Source organism: Leptidea sinapis, chromosome 39 (genome assembly GCF_905404315.1).
Source record: "Leptidea sinapis chromosome 39, ilLepSina1.1, whole genome shotgun sequence".
NCBI classification, from domain to species: domain Eukaryota; kingdom Metazoa; phylum Arthropoda; class Insecta; order Lepidoptera; family Pieridae; genus Leptidea; species Leptidea sinapis.
Window position 1 is genome coordinate 823,941 of NC_066303.1, and position 23,112 is coordinate 847,052.

At 36.9% G+C, this 23,112-nt stretch overlaps 1 protein-coding gene and 1 long non-coding RNA gene across 3 annotated transcripts in view; one reads left to right on the top strand and one right to left on the bottom strand.

The window, feature by feature from the left end:
* Positions 1 to 1,054: 1,054 nt before the first annotated feature.
* Positions 1,055 to 22,515, bottom strand: LOC126976106 (uncharacterized). Of its 2 annotated transcripts, none has more exons than XR_007731838.1 (3): positions 22,376 to 22,515; positions 2,602 to 2,833; positions 1,055 to 1,422 (listed from the first exon to the last, which is right to left on the bottom strand). It is a non-coding gene; the product is annotated as an uncharacterized LOC126976106 (long non-coding RNA). The 2 variants fall into 2 exon arrangements; XR_007731837.1 differs by lacking the exon at positions 22,376 to 22,515 and adding an exon at positions 3,768 to 3,873.
* LOC126976075 (pleckstrin homology-like domain family B member 1) overlaps positions 17,352 to 23,112 on the top strand; it is a 111,645-nt gene continuing 105,884 nt past the window's right edge. Inside the window, exon 1 of the mRNA XM_050824244.1 lies at positions 17,352 to 17,604. The gene's annotated coding sequence lies outside the window, so the exon portion shown is untranslated. The remainder of the gene's footprint in view (positions 17,605 to 23,112) is intronic.

Consider the following 23,112-nt stretch of genomic DNA (forward strand, 5'->3'; position numbering starts at 1 on the left):
AGGTAGGTAAAATAAAAATGAAATGAAACTCTGTCGCCTACTCAGTTTACTTTATTTATATTTAACAACTTTATAACAACAGTGCACATGAAAGACAAAATAGGTATAATTATAATGACATTCCTTAGATTAAGCAATGCAAGTCTTTGCGTTGGAGTGCAGTGGAGGCCGATCCATAATCTAAGTGACATTAATTCAACCACAGCTGTCAAAAACGCTCAAGCCCCACAAATTTATTAAAAATATTGAAAATGAATCTCGTTTTAATACAAAACCAAACTAAGTAATGTAAAATAACATTCAATAATTTTGAATTGGAAAAAGGTACATTTATCTATTAATTAGTAATTGAACTAATTCAATTTTTTTAACTGAGTCCGAAAAGGAGGAGTTTCTTTATATATTTATGTATATGTACACCGATTACGCTGAGATTTATGATCAGATTTTCGTGATTCTTCTTACTTTGATGCGGAATGTTTGCCATTTGGTCCGATAAAAATTTAAATAGTTTGGCCCTGTAGTTTTCATTTTATGAACATTTATTTTGAATATTTTAGTTCCTGTGCATGATGCTGTTATAGTTTGTATACTGTTTTTTATGAGTTTTCATTTAGTTTGTTTATATATTATTATTATTAATTTGCCGTTTGTCGGTAAGTGTATTTAAATTATTACACCTTTTATGCAGATCTTATACGTTTAATTTTAATAAGATACTATTATTTGTATTGTGTTACCTATTGATAGGGCTGAAGCCGGTGCCAAGCTAAATGTACAAGCAGGTACATACACTCGCCACGCGTGACTGAGCGGGATAGCTTTGTCTAGAACCATACCAGCCAAGCGGGCAAGCACCGATTTAAACCCTATCAATAGGTAGCACAATCACATACAAATAATAGTATTTTATTAGAATTAAAGATATAAGATTTGCATAAAAGATGCTTTTATGTTTAGTGTTCTAGAGTGTGTTTTATTTTTTTTTAACTATTATTTCTGCTTTCTTAGTCCTAAAACGATAATTTCGTAGCAACAAAAACAAGTCCGACAGAAGAAAATAGCTAGTCCTGAAGATCCAGGTAAGAAAAATGGGACAGACAATTTTCATTTATTGCATTGTCATTAGTGGTTGATAAGTGTGCTAGTTTCAAATCAATTTGAAGTTTCGAACGGATCGAAAACCACCTAAAGCTTCCGTTATATAGATACATATGTACACCAAGCTTATGAAACCGTGTAAATTAAGATACAGTATCCAAATAATAATAATTATATTGCCACAATTACCTACACTTAAATGTTAATAATTCACTAATCCGTTACACAAAGCATATCATTTCAAAGCCATTTCTTCTTGACACACGTTCTTTCTTTTGACACATGTTCTTTTTATCCAACACGATCCAGCAGTTTCTGTAACTAAATAAATAAATAGTTTGATATTCTAGATACTTATCATTATAATGCACAGAATTATCATGACCAAATATAACAATTCAGTATCGGAAATAATAAAAAACCAATTTTGAACCTTTTAAACCCCCTTTTAAGGTGTGAAAAACGTCCGGAAATATTTTCCGAAGAATAAGGGGACCGCTTGCATTATGTATAACCGATAAAACATGAATAATGTCATGTTAATATAAAAATAAAAAATAGCCTTTTTTTTTCTACTACAACTATATTTTTTTTTATATCTTACTCTAGTTTGTACGTTATATATATATGATTTTTAATTAATTTAATATGTTATTATACTAGTTTAATTTTATTAGTATTTAAAAGTAGTAGTCGCTTCTGTAGCGTAGGCCTCTCCTAAATCCTTCCAAACATTTCTTTCTCGTGCCGTCCGCATCCAATGAGATCCACATCTGTAGTTGAAGATGATTCTCCATCTCTTACGTGGTCTCCCTTTTCGCCTTTTTTCCTCTCGTGGTACCCACTCTGTTAAGCGCTTCGTCCATCTATTATTGTCCATCCTACAAATATGTCCTGCCCAGTGCCATTTAAGGAGCCTTATGCTTTTCTGTGCATCTACTATTTTTGTTTTTCTTCTTATTTTTCCATTACTAAAGTCATGTTAAAAAGTGACGGTTTAATGTCATACAAAAGTTTAAATAGTTGTCAACATTTGGTGCGTTTGGGAAAAGTGAATTTTTACGATGCGCGCGCACACTGTCACGGAAATTCGAAAGCTTAATGTTAGCTGGTCAACTAGACCGTTTGTATCATACTTCAGCTACCAAGCTTCTTGTAACACGTATTTCTACTGAACCACAACCAACGGATGAGAAAGAAATTCCATTATGTAATTTCAATTTATATACAAGTTTTAAAATTTAAAACATATCTCTCTTTTTGCATAAACATAATTAAATTAAATATAATAATAACACTCGTTATTTAATTAAATAATGCGGTATTATAAATTAATACCATCTTTGTTACAATATAGTTTTTCTATAAACGTAAATAGCACGAGGAATATTTTTTTCAAGAATTTAGTTTTATTCTGCCAAAGAAAAATAACTTCTTACGTAGGTACGTATAGAAGTACAAACACACTTTTTTTATTTAATGACTATAAGATATATTTACCTTAGGAGTCAGCTCAAACTTTTCAACGGTGTATTTGTCTTCATTGTTCGACAAGCGTTTTGGGAGCTCGTTAGATCTAAAAATTGCCGTACCGGTGCTTGGCTCCTCGGGACATCTGCAACAACCTGAGGGACAGATCTTCACGGACACCCTTCGCTTCATTGTCTCAATTAAATCCCCAATTTCATCAATCTCCTGTATTTCATCAAACGGCTTTACCGTTCTGTGACCGCTGTAAAGTGAAAATATAAAATGTCAATTTTGTTTCTTTGAATGTTGTACAGGTAGAAGAATGTTTTCGACAACAGTTTGTTACTTTTAAGTGATATCCCTGACTTCTTTCAATAAATAAACAACCTGAGAGTTGAACAATACATACCAACATTTACGGTCGATACGTCACTCGATCTGTTGGCTCACTTAATAAGATCGCTCGAACCGTAGTGTCAATAAATTTTGGTACAAATTAAATTTGTATATATTATATTCAAACAAAACATATCTCATACCGATATTTACAATACTATGATTACATTTAATTATAACTATCATTAAGAGGAAGTATACTAACAATACTGGCAGTTTCGGGGTTGGATAGCTAGACTGATCCGTTGATTGAAATAGCTGCAAGTGCTTGGGTTTCCATTGTACATTCTCCGCGCCTCTGGGCCCCACGGGACAAGTGCCCGACACCAAACGGCACGAAGATGTTTGATTCTCTGAGACCGACATAATATTTGCGACTTTTGCTCTCTTCGACAGTTGAAGCAGCAGCCCCAGCACCAACTGACGTAACTTGGACATTAGAAAGAGCCAGAGTGTCAACGCAAATCGCGTCTCACACCAGCGCCCTTCCCCGTGCCCAAGCCACCAGCGTCATTCCATTAGGACGCTTGCCATGGCAGCGGGTAATACAATTTGGCTATAAAACAGCTGGTATATTAGGAGCAGCAAATGCCCTGCGGATGACTTCATTAACGCTGGCGTGACGACTGATACGGCCTGCCGAATTTACGCAGGATAACCCGTGACGCCCAAGATAACGCCACATCGGCATTGATGTGGTTTATTTAAATAATTTTGTTGACCATGTCATTTTGTCATGTAGTGGTCCAATCGGCGCATTATAAATAATTATATTACATAATCATAATTACTTTACTTACTGCACAATTACCAACACGGTGATAAGCAATAAAATAATTTCCATCCTAGAAGCCATTTTGGCCGCTTTCTGTTGAGAACTATGTGTTGACGCCAGCTGGCTCCCGCTCTTATACCCGGGTTATAATATATTCAAATGATCCAATTATTATTACAATTGAGAATTATTTATGTATGAAAAAGTTATCGTTTTAATAATTTCTGTTTTGTTTTTATTATTGATATATTCATAGAATTTAATGATAGATGTTATTGTATCCGGTCGACTTAATAAAAAGAGACCGTTCTGTTTTACTCTATTGTGTACATGAACCGCTAGTCTGAAGCATAGACTAAGACTAAACTATCATATAGTCTACTTGACATCACAATGCGTGACCAGTGGTTTCATCTATACTTATAATAAATCTGTAGAGATCAAATTTCTGTACAAAGAAAAAAAAATGATTGAAAGCGAGTAAGAAGAGAAATAGAACAAGTGCCGATTTTTTTGGAATTTCTTATATCTCTGTCTGTTTGTCTGTTTGTACGGGCTATCTCTGAAACTATTGGACCGATTTAATTGAAATTTTGCATGATGATTCCTTACATCCCCGGTCAACATCTTAGATAGTTTTCATTCCGGAAGAGCTCCCGTGGAACAGTTAAAAAACCTCTACTTTCTAAAATAGCGTAGAACACAACAACGTATGCACATAATTTAATAAAATTTGGCATGTTGATACCTTATATTACCGGTGAACACTTTTGATACTTTTCATCCCGGAAAATTAAAGAGTTCCCGTGGGAAAGTCGAAAACCTCTACTTATTTAAATAGCGTAGTACACGACAACTTATGCACATAATTTAATACAATTTGACATGTTCATACCTTATATTGCCAGTCAACATCTTAGATACTTTTTATCCCGGAAAATTAGAGAATTTTCGTGGGACAGTTAAAAACCTGTACTTACTTATATAGCGAAGTACACAACAACATAATATGCACATAATTTGGCATGTTCATTGATAAATTATATTTCCGGTGAGCACCTTAGATATTTTTCATCCCGGAAAATTAAATAATTCCCGTGGGACAGTTAAAAACCTCTACTTACTTAAATAGCGAAGTACACAACAACTTATGCACCTAATTTAGTAAAATTTATCAACCTTATATTGCCGGTAAACAAAGTGTAAGTATTATAAAATTTAAAAATCTCACAAAAGCGACGGTTTCCCGCGAGAAAGTATAAGATTACAAAAATATAGCCCAGTATAGCATCATTCATATTAAATCAAAATTGTGTGTGAAGGACATCATTTCCACCTGAGGCAAAAAGTGAGAACGACAGGTCATTTATGTCAGACATAATAATATATAGTTACATCGATACATACTAAACTTAATCTTACAACACTGTGAAAATCTCAGCCCTACCTTATGGCTTTCCAAAGAAGTATCTACTCATAAATACGAAATATGGATGAATGTATTGATGTCTGGATGTATGGACCTGTAAAAATCTCAGCCCTACCTTCTGGCTTTCGAAAGAAGTATCCACTAATATTATAAATAGGAAAGTTTGTAAGAATGTATGGACGTCTGGATGTATGGATGTATGTTTTTTGCTCTTTCACATGAAATCTACTAAATGGATTTTATTGAACTTTACAATAATATAGCTTACATATCAGAATCACACTAACATAACTGATATGTAAAGTAGCTAATCTCTGTCTATACTATATTATTTGAACAAATATTTGAATAGTTAGGACGATGATGATAAACAACCGACTGCGTGATATTGTGGTGCGGTCTGGTGGCAGGCGGTGGGACTGGCTTGCGGGCGATCAGACAGCTGCGGGTGGAGGGGTCATTAATTTTAAACGCCTGCTTATTTGCATTTTCAATGACTATCAACAAATCGCAGGGTCAAACCCTAAAAGAAGCAAGCATACATTTGGGCATGCCATGTTGTCAAGCAAAATCTGCATGTTTATGTTGACTGAAATATAACATAATTTAGGAGGATATAGGAATATATTGCAGTAACTACCTTTAACTTTTGCATTACTATCAAACATCATATACATATATCCGATCTATTTATCCTTACAAACTATAGCATTTATTATACCTATTGGTGAAATCATCATAAAAATTCTTAGTACGAATTAACATACATAGCACAGTATAGTTGTTCGAACACTTATCTGGAGAACGGCTGGACTGAGTTTCATGATTTTTTATTTCTTGGATTTGCCTCCGTCCTGAATCGCAGAATAATATAAAATCATTGAAAAATTGACGAAAAAAGAAAATACTTTGTTTCATCATCATAATTCTTTAGAGGATAATCTTTTTTATGGAGAAGGAGGACTAAAGAGCGTACCACCTGGTGATATGTGAGCATTGAATGACAAGAGCATTGTCGTCCTTTATCCCAAAAATGAAAATACTTTTTCATAGTATATTATATTTGTCAAAGAGAGAATAAACCATCGAACCCTAAAAATAAATTATATGGCACAACAACGTTTGCCGGGTCAGCTAGTATTTAATATACTGAGGAACGAATGCCAAGCGTGGCAAAATATTTACGACTTGTCAATCAAAATCGGTCACAGTAACAATAGATCCGCTTTCCTTTCTTTATCGTGTTGTATCTCCGATAAAGATGTTCATCTCTCTCATACGCTTGGTTTGTCTATCCGCTAGTATCATCATCATCATCAGCCGGAAGACGTCCACTGCTGGACAAAGGCCTCCCCCCAAGATCTCCACGACAATCAGTCATGCGCTGCCCTCATTCAACGTATCTTGATCATTGGCCCATCTTGTGGGGGGCCCACCAACACACCGTCTTCTGGTACGTGGTCGTCATCCGAGGACTTTACTGCCCCAAAAACCATCTGTCCATTACAGCTACGTGCCGTGCCCGCTGCCATTTCAGTATCACAATCATTTGGGCTATGTCGATGACTTTGTCCATCTACGGATCTCCTCATTTCTGATTGACCTACACCAATTAAATTTATAAACAAAATTTATGAACGATGCGGGACTCCAACCCACGACCTCTCGCGTTCAGTGCGAGTGCTCTTTCACTGTCTTTTAACCTAAAAAATAAATACTGTCGCGTAGCAACGCTTCGACTTACATGACGAGAGTTGTCAAACTTCAAGACATTGATCATTTCGACAGCTCCGCCAACTATACTCGTAGCCCGGCAGAAAAATGTTTACTTCAGACTCTGGAGACAGATGGGTTCGATACACCTACCAGTATTTAGGAATGTTTTGGGTTTTGTAAAAAAAATTAACAAAAAAACAACCGACTTCGAACACAATATTCCAAAACAATAGATATAATATGCACTAAAAAGTATAAAAATAATTGCGTATTTTTATACAATCTATTTAATTAATCTAACTCTAGTTACGATTAGTGTTAAAAAAAGAATGATCAAAATCGGTTCACCCAGTCGAAAGTTATGAGGTAACAAACATAAAAAAAGAACATACCGACGAATTGAGAACCTCCTCCTTTTTTGAAGTCGGTTAATAAAAGGAAATTTCTAGTAAGTTCAGGATCAAATCGAACAGAGAAAATAGGACGGAAAATGTGTAAGCAGGATGAAAAAAAATTTCTTTTTATGGAATAGGAGGACAAACGAGCATACGGGTCACCTGTTGTTAAGTGATCACCGCCGCCCACATTCTCTTGCAACACCAGAGGAATCACAGGAGCGTTGCCGGCCTTTAAGGAAGGTGTACGCGCTTTTTTTGAAGGTACTCATGTCGTATCGTCCCGGAAACACCGCACAAGGAAGTTCATTCCACAGCTTTGTAGTACGTGGAAGAAAGCTCCTTGTAAACCGCACTGTGGAGGACCGCCACACATCCAGATGGTGAGGATGATATCCTAACTTATGGCGTGTCGTGCGAAGGTGGAATTCGGCGGCAGGAATTAGGTAAAACAGCTCTTCGGAACACTCCCCGTGATAAATGCGGTAGAAGACACATAACGAAGCGACGTATCTACGCAACGCCAAGTGATCCAGCCGCTCAAAGAGCACTGGGTCCCCGACAATTCGAGCTGCTCTGCGTTGCACGCGGTAAAATGGTTCGAGCTGATACTGGGGTGCGCCAAACCAGAGATGACAGCAATACTCCATGTGTGGCCGGACCTGCGCTTTGTAGAGCGCTAATATGTGGGCCGGCTTGAAGTATTGCCGTGCTCTATTAATAACGCCCAGTTTCTTTGAAGCCAATTTAGCTTTGCCCTGCAGATGACCTCAAAATTGGCAATCGCTCGAGATTTCGAGACCCAGTATTCCGATACTAGGCCAGGCTTTAAGGGAAGTGTTGTCGAAGAGCGGTGATATGACAAATGGGGTTTTTTAGTGGTAAACGCGCAAACTTGAGTCTTCTGGGGGTTAAATTGGACAAGGTTCAATTTACCCCATTCCGCGACCTTCTCAAGAGAGGACTCGATAGAAAACACAAGTTTCTCCCGGCACTGGTCGACGATTTCCCGAGAGAGACCTGCATGGCCCATGTATACGACATCACCAGTGCTGTCGTCTGCATAGCAATGAATGTTGGCGGTGTCCAACATATCATTGATATGCAGAAGAAACAGCGTGGGAGATAGCACACAGCCTTGGGGCTCTCCAGCATTCACGGGCTTCGGGTTCGAGCAATGTCCGTCGACAACGACCTGTATGCTGCGCCCAGTGAGGAAGCTGGAGGTCCACTTGCACAAGCTCTCGGGAAGCCCAAATGATGGAAGTTTTGAGAGGAGCGCCTTTTGCCATACACGATCAAAGGCCTTCGCTATATCCAGGCTAAGTGCCAGGCCTTCATCTTGCTTTCTATTGAAAGTTAGCCGCAGCCCATCTATGTGTTAGGTATACCAGAAGATCACCTGCCGACCGACCATGGCGAAACCCGTATTGTCGGTCGTTGATCAACTGGTGACCCTCTAGGTATACCAAGAGCTAACGGCTAATTATGCTCTCCATAATTTTGGTGAGCAGAGAGGTAATAGCAATAGGCCTGTAGTTTGCCGGATCCGAACTGTCTCCTTTTTTTTGGATCGGATGGACAAGGGCTGACTTCCATGAGTCAGGGACTATGCCTTTTGAATAAGAGTGCTGGAATAAACGCGTTAGCACCGGCGTCAACTCAGGGGCACACGTTCTAAGCACGATTGGAGAAATGCCATCCGGCCCGCTCGACTTCCTGACGTCCAACGAAAACAGAGCTCGCCTAACAGTTTTCTGTCTGAACTGTACTTCAGGCATAGAGCTCTGACACCGCGGGATGGTCGGCGGTGTTTTTCCGTTGTCGTCAAGAGTCGAGTTGGAGGCGAAAAGAGCGCACAAGAGATCGGCTTTCTCTTTTGCCGTATGGGCCAGGATGTCATTCCTCATGTGCAACGGCGGCATGGACGGCTGGCTGAAGTTACCAAGAGCAGCTTTCGACAACGACCAGAACTTGCGTGTTCCGGTCGGGTAACTGGAAAGCTGCTCGCCGATTTTCACGACGTGTTTTGACTTTGCACGGGCGATTTTCCGCTTAAAAAATCTGGAGGCACGGTTGTATTTCCTCTTAAGAGTCCTATTTAATTTTTTATGCAAATTCATGATTTTTGACGCTGTAATTCTCAGCAGCAGTAAGATATTTTAATTATATGATTATGAATAACGATAATACGATTCTTCCTCTTGTAAGTTAGAGTTACACATTTTCATTTTTCTTTTCATGTAATCTACTATAAATATTTTTAGAACTCAGTTTGCAAGAAAAACCGCCGCCGATGGAACTTTGAAGCTCTAATTCACACTGTAACATTTAATTCTTATAAAAACTATAATTACTATATGATAAGTTGAATGTTTTACTTGTTTATTGGAGTTCTAGAATTTCTTTAAATTCCCTGAGTTTTCAAGGAAAAAATCATAAAGAAAATCTAATATAGGCCATAAATGTCTTGATTCAGCGTCTATTATATGCCAAATAAATACAATTTTATCAAATAAACTTGGTTTGCGTTTGTCAATATAATAAGACAAAATTACAATAAATGAAATTAAAGTACTATATATTCTGCATCAATTCAATTAGCTCCTCAGTCTGGCGCGAGCGCTTGTCGAAGTGGGACCCACGAAATTTTCGCGCGCAGTCGTCCGGAGATCGCTATTATTATCGACTAGTGTACGCCGATCGAAATAATTTGATCCTCTAAGTATTTTTTACATCATATTAAATAAATGTTTTGGCTCATTTTATGTTATAATATTTAGGATATAATCTTATGTGTGTTTTAAATTTTTGAATATATTTTTTATTAGTTAACCCACTTACATGTATTTGCCTAAGTCGTGAGAGTAACATAAAATAATCTACTTTTTCAGTGTAGAATTCTACATATATTAAAGTTATATATCACGGCATCATAAGTGTTTCTATTTAATTGCTGTATATGTTACTCATGATATGCTTTAAGTAGATTAATTTTTTAAAGTTTAATACATGTTGATTGGAAACGAATAAATAAAAAAATATATATATGGCCCACAGTACCATTTCGTACATACAGCAAAACACATGATTCTCTTTCTGAAATGTGGAAATTTGCTGCCGAAAAAACGATGAAAGACGCTGCCAAAGAAGAAAAGGATGCAGCCATATTACGGGGTGATGTCAGCCACGCGGGCATTCCCATGATACCTGTGGAAGCAGATGCTTGTTGGAGCAAGAGGTCGTATAAAAGTAATTATTCGGCTCTTTCTGGTGTTAAGGCAATAATTGGCGAACATACAGGTAAAGTCATAGGAGACGTAGGAGTTCGAAACGAATATAACTAACGCGAAAAAGAAGAACTTCGAGCACATATATGCACTAAAAATCATACGAGTTCGTCGACTTCTATAGAACAGGCTATATTAGCAGTCGGTGGAAAAAAGAGGTCTGATATATAACACATTTTATTTATTCATATTAGTGCAGGTCAGGGACCCATATAAAACATGTTTACATATAAGTAGGTAGTCAAAATATTTAAAAATTATAAAAAAAAATATATGTATGAAGATAATTAATAAATTAATATAAAATTAAAGTCACTTATAGGAAAAGTCATTTTACGTTAGGGATCTGGTGTACCCTTAGCCAGTGTTTGTAAAACACATTGTCAAGGATGCTTCAGCGCCGACTTTAATCATCTTATTATTAGAATTACAGCCGGTTTCCCAGAAACCCGCTATTCTATTCCGTATAACAGCGTAGTAGTCCGGGATGTTGATTACTGATGGGGACGCTAGTACTTATTAATATATTTTAGAAATTTGGCCATATTCAGATATTCATGTTCAGAAAATAGGATGCACTAACGATCTCCTACGAAATTATGATGGCAGGAATTGCAGCTATAGAAGGATACGTCTGTTCCACTATCTGATCGCAAACTGTTGACGGGAGAGCGTCTGACCAGACTACGAACTGAAATACGATCTGCTATAAAATATAGGAAATCGGAAGTTGGCACTTTATCAGATAAAATAAAAAAATTACAAGAAGACATGTTTATGATGATGATGTCCTCCTAGACGTATCCGTCGACACCCTTAGCTCGTCTTCGTCTGGGCTCTTGCATGAGCGCGAGCATGACTCGCAAAACCAAATTTTGTTTTGAAGGTCCTATTGCAAGAAGCTCAGTAAAGAGACCCACTTGAATTGCGAGTATAGTTGTAGGAGGGCTTGGGTCGAGTTTTTCGGATCAGGCGTTTGGCGTCAAGGTCTTCAAGACGGGAACGCTCAAAGTTTTCTATACCCGTGTTGACAGCAGTTCGCCACTCCGACCTCTGCGTTGCAAGCTCCTCCCATGACTCACTAGACATGCCAATAGCAGTCAAGTGGCGTTTAAGACATCCCTGTAACGCAGAAACTGTCCTCCAGGCTTTCGTTTACCTGAGCAAGGCTCAGAGTAAAATACCTTTTTTGGTAATCTGGAAGACTCCATGCGTACAAGGTGTCCACACCAGCGTAGTTGGCCTTTCATTAGCATACACTCCATTCCAGCTTAGCTTGACGTAGAACCTCCGAGTTTTGCACACGATCCTGCCTTCTCACCTGAAGTATCGCCCGAAGACACTTCATGTGGAAGGTATCAAGGCGTCTGCTAAAGACCCTTGTACCCTTGTAAAGACACCAGGTCTCCAAGGCATAGAGCAACAATGGTAAGATTATGGCCCTGTAGACAGCGAGTTTTGTGTGGAGTTTCAGGTCATGTGATTTCCAAACTCGTCGGTTAACCAACCACCGAAAGCTGCAGCTGCTTTAGCGACTCGCGCAGAGATCTCAGACTCTAGACGATTATCACTGCGCAAAATAGTTCCAAGGTACCGGAAGGTACCTACTTCTGGCAGTGGTGTTCCTCGTAGGTAAACAACACCATCGTCCGCAGATTTACCTTTCGCAGGTTGTTTTAGAATCTGGGTCTTAGAAGCACTGACTATTAAGCCGAATTTACGACAGGACTCATCTAATTTGTCCAAAAAACTCTGTAGGTCGTTCAAACTGTCAGCCATAAGGCAGACATCGTCGGCATACAGAACATCTATTACTGAAACAGAGTCTATTTTGCGTTTTGCTCTGAGACGTGCGAGGTCGAAAACGCTTTTGTTCATGCGGACATTTATGGTAATCTTGTCATTACAGCTTTTAAGAGCGTCATTCATTACTGCAGCGAAGTAGATAGCGAAAAGGGTCGGAGCCATTACACAGCCTTGCTTGACACCGCTAGTGACTGGGAACTGGTCTGTAAAGTTGTTTTCGTGACGCACACGGGCTGTCATGCCTTCGTGGAACTGGCGCACTAAATTTACGAACTTTGCAGGACAGCCACATTTTTCTAGAACAATCCAGAGGGTGGTCCTAGAAACACGGTCAATGGCCTTTTCCAGGTCCACAAAACATAAATAGAGGTCGCGGTGTTGTTCAAAACTTTTTCTTGAAGTTGCTTGACTACAAAGATGGCATCAACCGTACCTCTTTTAGGTCTGAACCCGCACTGGGTCTCCAGAAGGAAGCATTCAGCTAAATTACTAAGGCGACTATTGATGATGTGCGCCAGAATTTTGCCAGCTGTGGAAAGCAATGCAATGCCTCTAAACGAGCCACAATCAGAGAGGTCCCCTATGCCTTTATATAGCTTGCTAATAGAAGCATCCTTCCAGTCCTGTGGAACCATCTCAACATTCCAAATCAGTTTGATAAGTTCAAAAAGTCTGGACCTGATACTCGGTCCCACCGTATTTGAAAATTTCAGAAGACAGACTGTCCGAACCAGGTGATTTACCATTTTTTAAACGGTTGATCGCAGTAACGAACTCGGCGTACGAAGGCGGGTCAACAGTCCACGGCGTGTGTTTGGAGACCGAAATCTTTGTACTCTTACAACTTACAGTAGTAGCTCTCTACTACTATAAGTAAGAGCGAAAACAAGAGCCCATTCATGACTCGACGGCAGCGACTTTGATGTTAAAGTTGGAAAAGAATGTCTCTCAACTTGCCTTCCACTCATGAAGCCTTTTACACACCTTCACAAATAATCGTGCTGAACAGTTCAACAGTGTCGTGGCCAAAATGGTGAGTGGCAAAAGAGTAAATTTTTCTCTTAAAGACTCCTATAGTGTGAGATATTATGCAGCAGTAGTAGCCTTCAACACTAGGAAACCACAGTACACATTATATAAGTCTGTCTTCGACCAAAGTTCAGGAAAGTATCTGAAATGCGTTGAAGAAGCAAGACATCCTCAAAATTTAAAACACCTGTCCCATCATCGCAGAAAGCTTAATTTTGCTAGTACAGTCTCAAACTACGGTCAAAACTGTGAACGTCCAGATATGGACAGTGACCAATATGAACTAGCAAAAAGGATTTTCTTAAATCATTTGAAACAACAGGCTTTAAACCGGCAAGACATAGAAAGGAGCACTATTTTGCAGCACTAAACTGCTTTATGGCTAGAATTGCGTAGATGTATTATAACTGCGTCAATATTTAGTGAAATTGGCAAAAGACGGCCAAACCAGAACTCTGCACCTCTTGTGAAGAATGTTTTATACAGTTATAGCCTTGACCGCATACCTACAGTGAAACATGGAAAAGAAAATGAATCCAGAGCATTGGCAAAACTAAGCATTCAAGAGAACATTATTATATATTACAAGTGTGGATTGTTCATTGACATGAAACTTTTTTTCTTAGGAGCCACTCCGGATAGATTGTTTGAAGATGGTTTGGTGGAAATAAAGTGCCCCTTCTCCACGTTTGGATTCGATTTTGAAGAAGCTATTCGACAAAAGAAGCTGATATGCTTCAAATTGAATGATCCCTCTGAAGTTATTTTAGATCGGAATCATGACTACGGAACCAAGTCCAAGGCGAGCTCCATATTGCTGATAAAAATGTCTGTTTGTTTTCGGTGTGGACTGGGGATGAACCCGATGAAAGTCGTTTAAGTTTGTAAAGATGATTTATTTTGGCGTGACAAAATGTTACCGAAGTTGAAAACATTTTACTATAACTGTGTACTTCCCAAGTTGATTGATCCCCGTAAAGCACGATCAATGCCAATGCGAGAGATATTTTTGTATTTTTTTTTTCTCAAACTCTGTTTTTTTTTTATTAAAGAGGATATTTTTTTTATATATACAATTATATGTTTTTTATATTATATATATATATATATATATATATATGTATTTCTAATTTGTGGACTCTTTTTGGGTGTTTTCATATTTTACCCCTGATTGCCTGCCGAATAGTGTTCAGACTCTGGATTAAAAAATATATACATTATCATATTCAGACTAATATCAAAATTTTATTTAATTAACACGGCTTTACTCACAGTTTATCGTTTTGGGTGCCGACTAGTTTCGGACCATTTGGAGGTCAGGGTGAGTGTAGTGGGTTCGCAATTTTGTCCCATCTCATACCCAAAGCCGTTTTAATAAATAAAGTTAAAAATGTCTTACGAAAATTTTACTTTTGTATCAAAATTGTTTTGTGAACCATAGTTGTACTCCCAACGCACACCAACGTAATTTCGTGTATTGCAAACGAACACTAGCGCTCGGACGCTATAAGCGAGCGTTGACGATTCGTAATAGGACTCTTAAGAACTATGCAGTTCGGATCCTTTGTGCCCAGCGCCGCAACCCAAGTTCGATACGCCTGCTTTTTGCAGTCAGATGCTGCTTTAACTGATGCATCGAACCAGGGCTGTGATCTGCCACCGATCGGTACTACAGAGCTTGGTATAAAAATATCCGGCGCAGGCACTAGGATCATCCGAAGGGAAACAAACCCTGCCCCAAGGGTAGGATGCAAAAAAGGAACGCATCCTATCCCAATCTGCTGACTTGTAGTGCCAAACGTGGCGTGTCAATCTGGTACAATTATAATTTAAAGGCGGAATGCTTTCATTCCATTCCCTTTGGAATCATTTTGAAAATAGAACAGATCCAGGGGTATCTACCACGGAACAGAAAAAACTAGTGGAAGTGGCATGTGGGTGTTACCCTGTCGCCACTATTGTGTACAAATGTACCTACTCGAGTCTCAAGTGAGACCACTAATGTGACGTGAAGTGAAGCATAATTATCTCTTAAAAAATACAAATATGCCTTATTGTGCCATTTTTAACTATAGAAATCATAGCCTCAATAGAAATATGTGCAACGAAGGGATTTCCTATAAGTAATCGGTAATTATAATTTTCCGATTTAAACACAATTAATATATTTTAAGGGTTGTGCAAAATATACAATTAAAATGAAAACGATGTATGGTTTATTTACCTTTACGTTTAATCGATGATACTTATGTTAGAATAATTAATGTAAGCAATAAAAATATCCCGCTACTCAACAAGTGCATGCATGTAGATAAATATCGAACAAATTTTATCTAAATAAATTTTATCTTTATAAATTGTATTCAAGTATTGCTCTTTCCCATGCATCATGCGATAAGGGTGTAAGTAAGCAAAATGTTATAATATAGTTGTGGTAATTTTGTACAAGACAGACTACGATGAATTCAAAATTCAATGTGTAAGATTCCAGTTAAACTCAATAAATGTTTATTTTTAAATATAACGATACAATTTTTTTAAATTAAATTTTAATATTTTAGATTGAGTCGAGGTGGAGTAGAAGAAAAACCTCATCACATTTTTTTAATGAATATAAGGGATGAGACGAGCAGGAGATAATTGATACGCCCTGCCCATTGTTAAAAAACCCAAAAATTCTGAGCTACAAATGCGCTGATCACCTTGAGACATAAGATGTCAAGTCTCCATCCAGTACGCATCCCGTGGAAAGGAGCCTCCAACTGGTCATGGAGTAGAGGAAATACGTCATAGAATTGTAAAAAATAGATCGATACCATGAATTCTAGGAATGTTTGCCATCATTGTAGCATATGTATATCATATATCATAAGAGAAACAAGATTATTAATACTTCATCAGTACTTATAGCTTCTTATTAATCATTCGTTACTGCTTGTTTTGTAAATTTTCTTTCCGCACGCGCATTATGTACTATAGAACCAGTACCGTTTATAAAATCTCATGTCTTACTGGGCCCTGGGTATAGAGAATAACAATGAATACTAATAAAAAAAAACTATGTTTGCGTGTATTGCTTCCCAGGTAAAAATAATATTGTTATCGTAACTTTCTAAGACTATTTCTGTACGCTGTCTTCATTTTATTTGAATTGAGCTAAATATTGGCCATCCTTTTAAATAAAACTATAACTAAGAAAAAATAATGGTCTATTATTATTTTAGCTTACGACGTAATTTATCGATTAGGTATACACCTTATCAACCCTGATTACATCATTTCTAGTTCTCACTTACTTATCGATATGTTTATTCATTTTCGTACAACACTAGGTATTTCGACAGATGTCAAATCTATGGTTACAGAGTTCATATTACTTAAGTTTTCATATGTTATTTTTCGCAATTTAAGAAAAAGTTCTGAGGTTGTCATAATCACTTTAAGAATATAAGATAAGCGTAATTGTAAAGTTAAGTTCGAAATTGATAAAAGTGATTCAGGAGAAGAAGATAGAAGAGAACTAGTGTTCGGTGATCTGCTGAAGGCGTCATCGACAAGAGGAACAGCGGCAGAGCAGTGAAGTGCAAGTTCGGAAAGTGAACTCAAATAAAGACTCGTTTCTTGAAGCGGAGTATTTATTTCCAATCCCTGACCCTCTCTCGTTTCAATACGTAAGAATACTTGCATAATTTTGGCTCTACGCAAAAGACTCTCACAGTAATAATAATAATTATTCTGATAATATTTTCGTCACGTTCATAAACTCATAAACGAATTATGCTTAACTACTCTAATTCACGATTTGTCAAGATGTCTCTGTCATCTGTCACCGTAATATAAATGACAGCAGTTTAAACAAAGGTACTCTGTGGGTAGACCTTTGATAGCTGTTGTCAGTTTTACAGTTTGTCATTTGTGTGTACTGTGTATTGAGTTTAATTTTGATTCGATTAGGTCGTTCTATGTAGTCGTCGTGCGTGTTTTGTTTACGTTAACTTTTTGTGTTTATTTAATTTAATGAACATCCCAAATGGCATTATTACTGCTGTACGTTCTGTGTTGATATTGATACTTAAATTATAAAACGGTAGACTATTGTACAGAACTCTGTCACCTAAAATAAAATTCGAATTTGTGAAGTTGTGTTTGTGTTTATTTTGTTTAACGTTCAAATAAAATTAACCCCAAGAAAAAAGGGTAAGTTTTTATCAAACTTCTATAAGATATTTACTTAACACAAAAACTTGTCGAAGTCAGTATATGGTTAAGTCCATACTTAAATGATGTTTTGCCTTATACGATAAGGCTTGCGAAATTTTGTTTTTTCTTTCCGAGTCGTGACCTCAATACCATAAACAAAAATTACTTGATAGTCGATTGGAAATTTGAGTTATCGTTTTTTCGTAATGTTTATTTAATTTAATTTAATAACCTTTTCATCACTGACCATTAAAATTATTTAAAAGTTTTTATAAAAAAGCTATTAGTTTTTATGAAACTGTATATAATATATTTCTAGAGGTATTATTGAAATTCCCGAGCAATAAATTAAATAATAACATTTTTCTTACTTAAGAAAAGCCGAATTACAACTACTTATTGAACTATGCACATTTCTGTATGTCAATCAAAAGAAGTGTCAAGAAACTCATTGCCATCTAAAATCGATGTTTACAGTTTACAAATTATTTAAAATACAATTCAGTTAACTAAATCACTCAAGCATAATTTTAACTTATGAATAATTGATAGATGCATCAATTTGAATATGCTGTATAATTAAAGGTGCTATGTAATTTTCTTAAACATTTGAAGTATATATAGATTATATATTAAATCTTTATTTACCGAGTAGCTTTCTACTCGGTTTCATAATGACAGGATCAACCTAAAGGTTAAGTGTCTACTTAGCAGCCAATAAGTAAATTCCATCCATGTATTAAGATAATAATAATAATAATACTTTATTTCATTTTCTTTGATGCTACTAATTAGTACTTACTTATTACTTTAAGGCCTCATGAGTTGATTTTATTTGTATTGTATTTTAATTTTAATTAATCTGCAAGAACCCCTGTGCATAAATATAATATAAATATATAATGTCATGCTGAAACCAATCTGGTTGTATGGAATGGAACTATGGGGTTCAGCATGTGCCTCTAATGTAATGATTATTCAAAGGAGACAAGATTATATTCTGAGACAAATATCTATCACACAATGGTATATACAACAAAATAGATATACACAAAAATCCTACAACAATCAATGGTCACCAAACTTATTAAGAACTGCAGCTCCAGATTCAAGTCACACCTTCAAAAACATCCAAATTACCTTGAAGGACAGCTAAATATACCGGGCACAACTTGACGTCTGAAAAACCTTTGATATATTAGACTAATTTGCAGCCAGCACTACAATTGCCAGACTACAAATACAAAAGAGTGGGCTCCATAGGGAGTATCTGCATAGCATATTGTCAATATCTCATCTGCTTATAGTTCTCAAGACTGACCGCAAGATACATATAAGTAAAAAAATATATTTAAAATTTTATTAATCTGCAAGAACCCTTCTGCAGGTAAGGGTCTTCTCCTAAGAAGCCCAGTTTTCTCTCTTGGGCTGTTGGCATCCAACCCAGACCAGCCAAAATTGTTAATATCCTCCACCCATCTTGTAAGTGGTCATTCTGTGTAGAGTGTCCCATTTAGAGCTCTCCACAAATTTGCTGTGCTTTTTGCCTTATCATCATCATCATCCCAAAGATCACCATGACAATTGGTCCTGTGTGGGCCCTACACACAACATCTTCTGGTATGTGGTCACCATTTGAGGACTTTACTGCCCCAACGGCCATCTGTCCGTCAAGCTATGTGCCCTGCCCACTGCCACTTCAGTTTTGCAACCATCTATGCTATTTTGGCTACTTTGGTTCTTATATGGGTCTCCTCATTTCTGATTCCATGAAACTCCAATCATAACCCTCTCCATTGCCTTCTGAACAACTATAAGCTACCTCATAAGACCCATAGTTAACAAACTCTGGAAACATATTGAAAAAATTATATTCCTTCATCAGGTTATAAAACCTTCTCACTTATCAATTTCAATCAATTATATATAATCTATACTAATATTAGAAAGACAAAAGATTTTATTGTTTGTTTGCCTCGAATAGGCTCGGAAACTGCTGAACCGAAATGAAAATACTTTCATTGTTGTGAAGCTACACTATCTCCGGATGACAGGGTATATTACATTTTCAAAAAAAAATAGGTTTCCTTACTAAAAGTCCAATAATGAGTCACCATAGTCATCATTATTTCAGCCTGCAGACGTCCACTGCTGGACAAAGGCCTCCCCCAAATATCTCCACGACGATCAGTCATGCGCTGCCCTCATCCAACCTATTCCGGCGATCATGACCAGTTCGTACCAACGCATTATATAACTGTGTCATTCTCCATGGCGGTGACCGCTTGCCAGAATTTGTACGATATTTTATAGCAGCAAAAGGTTTATGCGGTATTTTATAACAATGTTTACGAGTAAAAAGAATAATTTACGAGTTAAAGGAATAATTTACGAGTTAAAGGAATAATTTACGAGTTAAAAGAAATTAATGCTAATGAGAGTTAAGATCTTGTCTCAAAGTGACGAGCGCAATTGTGATGCCGTATAGAATTTTGGCTTGAATTAAGAATCCTGAGCGATATGGCATTGCAATGGGCAGGTCTTTCTCTTACCGTCACATTTCACAGTCACTCATTCAGGACAAGTCATTTCATAAAGACTATTGCTCTCATAAGCCATAACTAAATATATACAGTTAAGATATAACTTATCGGGAATATCACGACTTTCTAACGCCTACAGCCCTGTCGATATGGTGTACAATTATCAACATTATGCACATAATAATACGAGCTATGTGTGAGTAAAATCGTCTGAAGGATCATTAGCAATATTAGTGAGACACTATGTGTCTCACTAATGTAGTGTTGCCTTATACGTCATGTGTCAGTGATGGAGTTTTTATACAGAGGAGGTCACGTGTAGGATTTTAAATCTAATCATGCTTGTCATAAGGGACAAAGGGATCTCCCCTTTTAGATCGTAAATCGATCATCTTTATTGCACATACATTATTATACAGCTACTTTATTTACGTACAACTTTGCTGAGTGTGATAAAACGCGAACTTGATTTTTGCATTGGTCTGTCTTAGCTTAAGCTCAGTATAATTTCAGCTGTCAAATGACTATAAAAACGAAATAAAAGATTACGCTAAATGTTTTATGTAAGTAAAGTCTAAATACGGTCTATATATCTCAGCCTTAGAACAGACCAGTAATGTGTGACCAATTTTTATTTATCAAAGTGTGCGTTAGCTCGGGTTTTATATGCAACATGCTCCTAAGCTAATGCAAATTATGCAAAGCCTGGCTGACTGTGTACGACTTGTCAATCAAACTCGGTTACAGTAACAATAAAGGGTGGTGTTTTGAGAAGGGCGGTGATGGCCAAGTCAGTAACTACGAGACATAGAGAAAAGTCGTGAAAGGAGTCATATATAGTCCCTTAAAACGAGATCTGGAAATGTCTTGAAACGACGGGTTAACTAAAATAATAATAAAAACCGTAAAAGTAACTTTTACGCAAAAATCTAATGTAATAAATAATAGTTAAAAAAAATAAAAAGCACGCTTTATATAAAATTCAACTAAAAAATAGAAAATAAATTTAAATTGAAAATAGTGCAAAAAAAAGCGTGGGGTGTAGTGCGCTTTAATCCTTTAAAAGTGTTTTATTTATAAGAAACTAACAACTGCATATTTCGTTTTACAAAGTTTCTTGAACTTTTGCCAGAAATCGAACCGAATGATTTTTCAAAAAAAAAATACAACCTGTATTATGTGACCAATGGACTCTGTAACTTGGCCATCACCGCCCTTCTCAAAAAACCAATCTGTATATTCGCTTTCCTTTTCTATCCTGCTGTATTTCCGTTGGAGGTGTTCTTCTCTCTCGCACGCTTTGTTTGTCTACACGCTAATGTATTGTCAGTCTATAATAAACACTCAACCATTCAAAAATATATGCCTCAGACCTAAGAAGATAGGGCTCAAGTAACACAAGGAGCTTATTTTTTCTATAAATCTTTTTTACGATAATATGTATTGTTTAAAAAGTCCGAGGTCGGTCGCTCCATTAGGAATCTGCAGTATCATATTAGTCATTTATGTTATGTTATCTTTACCACACAGTCGTTTTTAACTATACTTTTTTATTTCGTAACACATTTGTTTTGTACATGTTCTGGGATCATGTTGTTAAACCATATAATATAGATACATCGCCCATAAAAAAACTTACTAACTCAGCTTATTATCATACCAACTATTTACCGATTATTAGGCATTTAACAAGTCTATGTTTGTTCCTGGTGTTGTTTAAAATTCGATTATTTGCATACATATCTATAAAATTATCAATTGATATTTTTATGTGGATGTCTTGCGATTTTAAACTTTCTTGTGCGGTGTTACGACATACGATACAACATTGTACCTTCTATAAAAGCGTGATGTTACAACATTCAAAAAGGTCGGGCACGCTCCTGTGCTTCCTCTGGTGTTTCAAGAGCATGTGGGCGGCGGTGATCACCTAGCATCAGGTGACCCGTATGCTCTTTTATCCTCCTCTTTCATAACAAACGAAATATAACAATGAAAAGTTGCATAGAGATTCGCTGCGTATGCGTTGTTACATACACAATAATAATAATAGAGTAAACGCGGTCGGAGATGTCGGTTACGTTTTTACTGTTTAAGTAGGTAATTTTATTTAAAATATGTGTGTTCGGAAACATGGCCTAAAAGCACAATACAGTAATAGAACAGTACTTTAACTTCATACCAGATCGTCCGAATCGATGCACTCAAACATACAAACGACTTACACGGCCGCTAAGCAATCTTGGGGAGACAAAACTATTGAGTGTCACGTCGTACGCCGCCGAGACTGGTCGCTGTCCGAGTTAAATTAGTTGTATGGTGCTAAAAGTCCAACAATGGTCTGGTGTTTCTTCCGATGTTGCAGAAGTGTGCAGGCGGCGATGAGCACTTAACATCCATTAATACAAAACATAGAAATTGGAAAACTAATACCGTCGATCTTAATCACAAAATGTCCAGGAAAAAAGGACGTAAATTTTACAATGAAACACTTGCATAACAGGAAACAAAATTATGTCCTAATTTAAAAGATGATTGAAGCTCCACTGAATGACTCGTAAAACATTTGGCGCAGTCACTGGAAAACATATGTTTTGTTTCCGAATGTAGATTGGGGACAGCTTTTACTTTTATACATCCGCATACACGTTGGAATATCGTATTCCCTATCTGGCTACGAGGGCTGCCACGCTGTTCGAGACGTGGCCGTTCTCATATATCCATTCATACAGGGTGGTGGCCCATATGGATTGGTCAATATGGACAAGTCTTAAACTATAAGACATTCAGAGCTCTGTCCGTTCTTTGGAATCATGTCATTGGTTAGTGACAAGAAAAACTGAATTCATTAAAAAAAAACTAGAACTAGTAGACTAGTTCTGGAATTGAACCCGGAAGTCTCGAAAAATTATTTCTGTAGCTGTGTCCATTGTGTACCGAATAGATTACTTGTTTTTTTAAT